The following is a 9,920-nucleotide window of genomic DNA, read 5'->3' as shown; positions in this document are numbered from 1 at the left end:
TTTGATCTCTAAACAGACAAATAGAATAGACTAACACACCCAATTCTCTGCCATCTCTCACCCAGCAGAGCCCTGTAAACTCTTAATCCACTTCTAGAGATCGTCAAATAATCAGATCATAAAAACAAATGCCCAACAATCACTGGGAAATAACTATTGCCGCAAACAACCCAAAACCGAAGCAAAACACACAATTGGTAGAGTGAAAACTTAAAACTAGAAAAGCCGAGCACAAGCCGAGTTTGCTCATCGTTCCGGATTCGCCTTTGGGAGCCCAGACGAGAGCAGCCTGGATGCAAACTGCCCATAGTGGGCACATCTCTCGCTTGTGCACTTCTCCTGGCTCTGGGGGTGAATCCACTCGGCATCTCAGCGGAACCTTTAAAACTGTTAACGGGTAATTTCCAGGAGAAGGTAAAATCACGACTCTCAGATTAATATAAAAATGAGCATGTGTTAAAGGTTTTATTTTACTCATTCGATAAGGAAACCAGGTAGCTATTATCATTGGTTTAAAGGAAAAGTCAAAAGGCGCCAATTTCTATGGGGTAAAGGAATGGGGTTGCAAATGGAGGCAGCACTGTTTTTCCCCACACGTGGATGGGAAGGCAGCTGAAACTGACCGACAGAATGTGCTTGTCTGTCAACTTACAAAGAGTCATAAGAGAATTCAAAGGTTATGGAAGGCTGGAATCTAATACCCCAGAAGGATGTGCTGTAGGCTGAAAATGCACAGTTTTCCTTTGAAGCACAAACTTCTTTTTTCTAGTCCGTTCTTTTGGACGCCTTTATATACATCCGCTCATGTCTCCTGTAGACCCCATAAATGTTTAATTACTCTTCAGTAAAACCTGGCTCTCGTATGACAGGCAGTTGAGAAAACATTTCTACTTACGCCGTTTTGTTAATCCATTTCCTCTTTATACGATACTGAGGTACCGATTCAACTGCTGTTGGTTTCATTTCTCTGTCGGTCGTTTGGGAATCATTTATAGATAACATGCAAAATAAATAAATAAATACATTGCCCGGAGTTGGGAAAGACGGAAGTTCCAAGCGGAAGTGGAGGGGCCCAAAGCTCACTTAATTAATGGATTGATCGGATGGTTCAATAACCATTTACAGGGTGTTCTCTCATCCTACCTTAAGAACATGCGGTTTCGGCGTGGGAGAATTCTAAATTGATCCGGGGCAATAGACCAGGAAATCATCGTCTCCGAGAGCGGTGGGAGTGTTACGAAGCAGGTCTGCCGAGGGGGTCTTGAGAGCACGGTCTGGGAGTTGGAGACACCGAAGACACCTAGGCTCAGCCTTCGAGGAGGTAGCAAAGTCAGGGACGTTTACAGAAGAACGTTTCAGGCAGAATGAGTGACAGGTGCCACGGCTAGAAGTCAAGAGACCAGGTGCCATTCCGGAGGTTACGATTCCAATCGCGTAGCTGGAGCCCCGAGTGTGAGCGAGAAGGGATGGCAAGAGATGAGGTAGGGGAGGGCGTGGGGTCAGCCGTGGCAAGCCCCTGTGACAAGCTAAAGAGCCAGGGCCGTCCGCCATGGGCGAAACATTTTCAGTGACAGAGTCCCACGATCGCATTTGCAGCTTAGAAAGCTCGCTGAGCAGCAGGGTGGGGAACGGATTAAGTCTGATATTTCCCGGTGTCTGCTTCGTTAGTGATGTAGCACAGATTTTTAACTGATTCTCAGGTCTCCCCTGCAGTCTTTGCTCACGGCGTTCGGTCTGTAAGCCACAGCTTTGCCGCATCGTGAGTGCGAGGCGGTCTGTGACTTCGTGGTGGGGTATGAATGAAATGAAGCAAGCGTCAGCAGACTGGCTCGCAGCCCAGCGTCAGCTGCCTGTTACTGTAAATAACCGTTGGAACGCAGCCATGCCCACTTGCTTCTGTAGCGCCTGTGGCCGCTTCTGTGTCACACACGCACAGAGCTGAGCGGTGAGGGACTCCATGGAGTGAGTAGGCAAACACGTTCACTGTCTGGCCCTGAAGAGAAAAAGTTTGTCACCCCTGAGATGAATGGTGAAAACTGTGTATGTTAACTTATTTTGCTTATTTCGATCATTGATTATTTATGTCATGTATTCGAAATGACTCATGCAAATGTTTGTGGCCGGCCTAGTGCAAATGTTCACATTTTGAAAGCTGGGCTGGTATAATGCTTATGAAGATGACTATATTAACGCCATGTAAAAGACCATCTAAATGAAATTAAGTCTTCTCAAAACCTTCCAAAAGGAGCAGGAAGATCTGGTTTTGTGCCATTGAGCTTAATTATTCTTTTGCTCAAAGAAAGATATTTGATATCGGACAAAATTTTAAATATTTTGAATGACTTTTAGAACGTGGAATCTGAGAATGTCCAAGATGGTAAGCGTGAATTTGAGAGTTGAGTATAATAGTTACGGTTTTTCCTGAATTCCTGGCTTAATTTGGTCATTGACTAATTTGAGCAGCTTCCTAGCGTCCCCGTTCTGAATAAGACTGCCTTGGATTGCACCAAATTAACACCTGGCCGAGAGGACAGGCCTGGAAGAGTCCACACACACAAACGCTTTACAGCTCGTGTCTTTGGCACCCGTTACCAGGTCCCACAAGCTGCCTGCTCAGCCACGCTGAGCTAGGACACGTCGAATATCTGAAAACTTAGAGAAGAGAGGCAAAAATCTGTTTCATGGTTAAATCTTCCGTAGTGTCTTCGGTACCCATCTCAGGAGATGGACTGGGACACGTGTATCAGTAGCGTTTTCTTAGTAAGAACTTCGTTTGACTAGTTTAAGGCCAGAAAATAGTGACGTTAAACACACACACACACACAAATAAAAACCACATATTTCAGTCCTCCATTGAAATGATTCAACATGTGGGGAAAAGTCAGTTTGCATCACAGTCGGTGTTCCCTGTCCCGGTGTTAAACCTGGGCTGTCTTTTTGGATCTGTTCATCAAGTCCCCTGCCTTCTCTAGACAGCCGCTTAATTGCTTGTGTCCTGCAGAAACCCCTCACCGAGTAAGAGATTTAATTTGTGCCTTAATCCGATACTTTCACGCGGTGAGGTCAGACACGACTAACTGGTTACCGTAGTTTGTCACTTGCGTCACCTGTCTCCTGATGGAATCGCTTCCTTCGACCTTGATCTGACTTCTGGTGTTAACTTCTTCTCTCACGACTTCTGGTTTTATTTTTTTTTTACTTTTTGACCCAGAATAATATCCTTTTCTGCCGAGAAAAATCATTCTTATCCCCACGAGAAAGACTGATCGCTTGCCCACGGGGTGTATTTCATTGGACCGGGTGCTGGGGGGTTTTTACCAGGTTTCGTCAGCTTTCTTCCCTGATGCAGCGGGAAAAAACAAAAATAAAACAAAAATGCAGAAACAAAACGTCCCCCTTTGTATCATTCCTTATAGTTGGAAAAAATGAAAACCAGTATTCAAAAATAGGTGGTTTGATTAGAATGGTACTAAAGCCTGTACGTTTATTCGTCCTGACCCGGCCCGCCGTTTGGTTTTCTGTTTCACGTGAGCATGACTCTCTCTCCCTTCTACGCTTTCCCGTTCTGCCCCTTCTCCGGCCTCCTGACAGCAGCAGAATGAGTGTTGGCTGTGTACTATTATTTGACATCCTTCTTTTTACAAAATTGAATTTCTCTTGATAAATGTCAGAAGGGGACACACATTCTTCAGTAAAATGAGCTGAGTCTAGGACAGATTTGTCACTGCCACCTCCCCAGCCATCTCTTTCGCTTCTGACAAATACGGTCTGTCCTGAGCTTGTCTGTCCTTGGTGACCTTAAAGAAATGGAAAAGTGATCCCATCCTTTATGATTTTGGCACCATGAATTGTCACAGGTGGCAAGTGAGAAATGATTAACATGTTTACATATTCCTCCTTTGTTGCTGTCCTCGCTGAGAAAACATATAGAAGGATGGCAGAGGGAGCAATGGGACAGGCTTTATGTTAAGTAAGGCTGTTTGGCATTTTGGTTTGGAAACTTTTAATGCTATAAAGATTCCATTAGTTCTGAATTAACAAATCCTTTTAGTCTCCCAATAGAGGGATCAATTTTAGAAACAGCTGATTCTTCATCATTGACTCTTCCTCTATGTAGATCATATTAAAAAGAGAAAGTTCACATAAAGTAACGTATAACTTTATTCCAGCATAGAGGAGGAAAAATATCTTTTTCCTTCTACCTTTTTAAGTTCTCTGTTGGAACCACTATCACAAAAGATAAGATTAACACAAGAAAAGCACAGACATTTATTTAATGTAAGTTTTACGTGATATGGGAGCCTTCATAAGGAAATGAAGACTCAAAAGAAATAGTTCGACCTGCGTTTTTATGCTAGATTTTGATGAAGAGCAAAAGGGTAGAACAGGGTAGTGCATGAGCTGAGTGTAGCGAAGTGTGTGTGTGTTTGGGGGGGTGACTTAGCAAGACCCGGTCATGGGGATCCCTCTCCGTGTCCCTTCCTCTCTGGAGGCCCCTTTTTCTGGTATAGGGCGGGCAACTCTCGTATGAGCGTTTTATGATCCATTTCAGGGAAAGTCGGAGAGTCCTCCCTACACATACCTTTTCTGAGATTCTTTCAGCTTAAAACATTTATTCTGCCAAGGTGCCATACTTGGGGGTATCCTGTCCTGAACCTGTCACTGCTGAGGACATTCATCTTTTTCTAAGACTACGATATTATCGTCAGTTATTCCAATGTCAAAACTGCCCTGAAGAGCAGAAACGGGGCATCGGAGTGAGTACGCCAATGCGGGGATCCAGGGTGCGGTGTGATCCTATTTTCATGGAGGTAGCCTTGGAATAACGGGGCACCCTTCTTTCCCAGATCCACCTGTTGGAAATCGATAGCACACCGTCACAGACTAGATATATTAGAATTTAGCTTTTCGTGAAAATGATTAAATTAGCCTTTGTCGGTGTTACCCTTGCCCTGGAATGCTCTCATGTCCTGGCCTGCCTGGAAAGCAAGTTCCTGAAGGAATTCTCTCCTTAAGATAACAGAAGAATGTAGCCTGTGAAGCATGAAATGCAGAGCTCTGTTTTTTTCTCTCCGTTCTCAAGATAATGTCACTGACTCACAATCCCGGTATGTCTTACAGACCTCTCTTTCTGTTCCAGACCACCTGGCTATATTCACATAGACCCAGACAGGATGTTGCTAGGAGCTGAATAAATCGGATCGCTGAAGCTCGCGTAAGAACCGATCAGTCCACAGCCCACCACCCTGACCCCTTACTCACGATTACTCATGACTTTTGGTCTGTAAAACCCCTTGTCCGTAAACCGTCGAGGAGTTGGGGCTTTTGAGCAATAACTTCCCCTTCTCCTTGCTCAGCACTCTGCAGATAAAGCAACTCTCATTTCTCCACTGCAATTCTCTGTGTTTAGTGTTTGGCTCTGAGAGGTTTAGTCATCGGCCCAAGATCACAGAGCTAATATTCAGTAGAGCCAGGGTTTATCCTAGCTCCAGAGCCTGCGCCTTTAACGGCCACTGTTATTGCAATCCATCCAACAAGAATTATATAACGTACTTGTTAAGTGCTGAATATCGTGCTAGGTAATTGAGATACGGATAGGAATCACGATGGTGCATTGCCCTCAAGAAACTCGCAATCTAGAGGGGAGGCAGAGTGATAATTAAAATGCAGTGGGGTAAATGCAATACCCGAAATATGAATGGATTACATTAGGAGAACTGAGGTTATAGCAATACTATGCTCAGTGTTTGTGTTTTCTTACCAAAAAAAACAAAAAACAAAAAACAAAAACCCACAAAAAAACAAAAAAACGAAAACCAAAAAAACGAAAAGCAAAAAAACAAAAAAATCACAAAACCCTAATAGAGACAGTAATCCATAGTGAAGTTTAGAAAGTGCTGCTAAATCTGCTACTTAGGCAAATGGAAAATTAAAGTGCCACTAATGACTCTTTCCAAACTTAATTTGAAGAAATCCATTGGTCCTTCTAAGCCAAATTCACTAACCCTCAGTGACGCTAGCTTTCTCTTCCATCATTGCCAAACAGAAATAGAGTTTGCAAATGGGAGGGAAATACTTGTGTTGATGTAGGCGATTCAGCCCAGTTTCATTCCATTTTAAGTTACAAATGATTGTTTGGTGCAGCGTATGTGTCTTTCCTCAGTGGTCTCTTTATTCTTGGCCTCCTCCGAGCCTCAGTCCGTGACCCCAGTTCAACGCCCCATGTGAATTCTTCCCCGGTGTCTCCCAGTGCATGGTCCACCCGCGAGGTGCATTATCGTCCTGTGCTCCGATGCTCCCCAACTCCTCCCCTTTGGGTACTAGTTCCCTAGGGCTGCGAGGACTGGTTGCCACAATCCGGGTGACTTAAAGCAGCAGAAATTAATTTCCTTACAGTTCAGGAGGCCAGACGTTCGCAATCACAGCATCAGCAAGGGCCACGCTCCTTTCAAACATCCTCGGCGAGGATCTTAGCTGGCCTCTCCCGGCTTCTAATCCTCCTGGTGTTCCCTGGGTTGGGGCCACACAAGTCCAATTGCTGCCGCCATGTTCACGTGGCCGTCTTCACTCTATATCTGTCTCTTACGACAAAGATTCTCTCCTCGATGGGCGCCTCTCAACCCTCTTCTTGACTAGGCCTCAGTCTTGGTCTATAAAAACTTCAGACTCTCAGCACAAACGATTTTGTTCATCCTCCTCAACCCCCACCATACACACACGAAAAGACTTGGACAAACACTAGCATAGTTTCTAATGGCTCAAGGCTGCATCCTAAGATGACAAGTCCAGCTCTCTTAAGTTTTTGCCTGGGAAAGTTCAAGGCTGCCCAGAGCAGTTACCGTTTGTTCCAGCCACCACTGAAGATAAGGCCCTTGTCTCTTTCCTGTGCTGGATGTAGATTTTCATCCATCACAGAAGCCTCGCTTTGATACGTGCCGGCAGTAAGCACAGATCTCGTTTTCAAGGACCAACGCTCGTCCCGCTTCCTGCTTTTTGTGAATTTCCGCTTCTCTGACGCTGCTAAACCCCCACCTTTCTCCCTTCCTAGTCCTTTATTCTTCCTTTAAAATGCCCAGTTCCCTCTGCACAAATTGAAGTTGAATTCAGTTCACAATATACCCTTTTCCCTATTGTGATAGTGTACTGCTGACTAAAACCTGTCATATTCTGAGGTTCTGGGTGGACTATTCAACCCACTACACCCTCTATAGACAATTAGTCACTGGGACAAATTCTATTAACTGTCTACCTAATATCCAACGCCTACTTATTCCACGCCAATACATGTTTTTCAAAAGAAAAATGTGATCAGCCCCTCGATATGGACCATGGTCGGTCTCAGGCAATCAACACACCCCTGTGGACCACTTTTCCAGCCTCCGCTGCAGCTCTGGCCAATGTGACCCAGCTCTGGCCAATGACACCTAAGGTCAGCTGTGGAGAAGAGGGTTGTTCTAGAGCATGAGGCAAAAACTAAGAGAAGAAATGTTCCTGATCACCTCAGGTGCAAACACCAGCAGACGCCTACCTGAACGCAGCTGAATAAAATAAGCCCCCCTATGTTAAGCCTTGTTTAGCAGAAATACTGTTTCTTGTCTCCAAACGCATTTCTAATCAATTCACTCAGCAAGCTCAGTTCATTTTGTTTTTGAAATGTCTCTCCTATTTACTTCTTCCTTTCCATTCATTCGAGTCTTTATCATTTTTCACCAAACAATTTAAATATCCTAATTAGCCTCCCAGCTCCCTCCTTCATTCCAGAATCATCTATTCCCTATGGACCCACTAGAGTAATTGTTCTGAAACATGCCCTCTGCTCAAAAACTTTCCTCAGTGCCAATTACTTAGAGAGAAAAGTCTAAAATAGCACTAATGATTTGGCCTCAATCTGTTGTTTTCTCGTTTCCTTTACTTCCATATTTCTCATGCCCTCTGTACTTTTCACTACCGAATTACCTTCCTAGACGCACTATGTATTTTCACATCCCAGCCTGTGTCCTCTGTCTGGAATAATTTGTGGGACTCCTATCTATCCTTCAAACTCAGCCCAAATGGATCCTCCTCCATGAAGGCCTCCGTAGCCATCCGTAGGAAGTAATCCTTGAACACACATAGCACGATTGCTCCTCTACGTTAGAAAGTCCCAGGCTTTAGAATGCTTGACTTTCACATACCTTGCACGCCCATCCGGTGTACATTTACACATCTGAATCCTCTTTCCTGTGCTGGATGTAGATTTTCATCCACCACAGATAAACATGTCACAGCATCACAAGGTACTTCTGCCTGACAGCTGCGGGGCAGGGGAAAATTTCCCCGTTCCCTTTAGTTCTTCTGGCTGGTCAGATAATTAAAATGTCATGAGACAGATTCACAGGATTATGTATGTATGTATGGGGGTGCCATAAGAATGGGGAGGGGCTGGAGGACCTACGGGGCAGTTAAGGCTTGTAAGCCATCCTTAGCTAAGGAGAAAGCGGGTTTCTCCTGTGGTTTGGGACTTCAAAGGGGAGGAAGGCAAGCCGCATGGAGATGGAAAAGCGAATGTTTGGTACACAAGTGTTTGCTGGGCCGACTTTAACAATGGGACACAGAGAGGCCTTAGATCAAATGGCCTTGTCGGTTCCTCCCTGCCCATCACCCCTGGTCCATATTGCACTGTAGTTACCTGTGTTGATAGCTTTCTTCTGGATCAGATCCTCAAATTAAATTCTTTTAGGCCGTTAGGGGAAAGGTCAAAGGTTTTCCTGAGTCTCTCTTTTCTTAAAAATAACCGGCTTAAAAGAATCAATATTGCAAAAGGCATATTTTGGGATGGCAAACTCTGCTCCCCTCACAGCCAAATGTTTAATCTCAGCAGCTCCATTATCTCCCGCCCTTCGTAACGCGTGTGCAATTATTTAAATATCCTAATAGCATTTTATTCGCTATTTTATAATCATGAAAGTGATAATACCAATGAAAATATAATTGAGACCAATAGTAAAATCATGAAGTAGGCTCCAATTTGCTGTACCTTTCGTTCTAATTAGATACTCATTGTATTTAAACTGGTCCACCATGTTTAATTGCGAAGAAATAGTACAAAATTGGAGAATATTTTAGGAGGAAATGTGGGAATCTATAGTCGAAGGTTGTGACTTGGAGTCCAGGCTGAGTAATGAGAGAAACGGAGACACATTGTGAATTATGGATTAAGAACAGCTGCAAACTACATCGCAGTTATCCAAAGGCAGAGAGAAAACCACAGCCCCACGGCTGCCGATTGGAATATAACTTAGGAGGAAAGAATGCAGACCGCCGCTCTATTTGTTAAAAATTATGTTTAGAAATTACAGACCACGGAGTCGGCACGGCAATTTTCTGCAAAATCTCCATTAGCAAGTTATTTTTCCCAACATGGAAATAACTGTTTTTTTTAAAAGAATATCAAATGACCTCCGAAGGACCTAAAACACTGTAAATGAGGTAAGACATTAACTTTAGAAAATTACCTTTATGGTCTCTATTTAATGTTTAATCTACATTTTTTAATTTTAAAAATGCTAAAAATAATCACATGCACATTCTAGAACATGGAGGGATGAAATAAACGACACAGTCATACCCTAATCAGAGACGGGCTAATGCGTTAACCTTGCACAGAGAAAGCCCCCCACTTGGCATGCACATCTATAAGCTGAGCTTCCGCGGGCACTGCCCATGTCTGCAGTGAGATAGTCATTAATTGAGCTTCGGGAGAACAAAGAATTCCTGATCAGATAAGTTTAGGAATGTCCCTTACCTGAGTCTTGTCTTGGGCATTCGGGATACACATTAGCATATGAAAGGAGTCCCACAGTTAAAAAAAAATCCACTTTGTTTAATTTATTCGTAAAGAGAAAGAATTTCCCACCCCCAGCGTATCTTTTAACAACTCT

Source organism: Pteropus alecto, unplaced genomic scaffold, assembly GCF_000325575.1.
Source record: "Pteropus alecto unplaced genomic scaffold, ASM32557v1 scaffold21, whole genome shotgun sequence".
NCBI classification, from domain to species: domain Eukaryota; kingdom Metazoa; phylum Chordata; class Mammalia; order Chiroptera; family Pteropodidae; genus Pteropus; species Pteropus alecto.
This window is presented reverse-complemented; position numbering follows the sequence as displayed.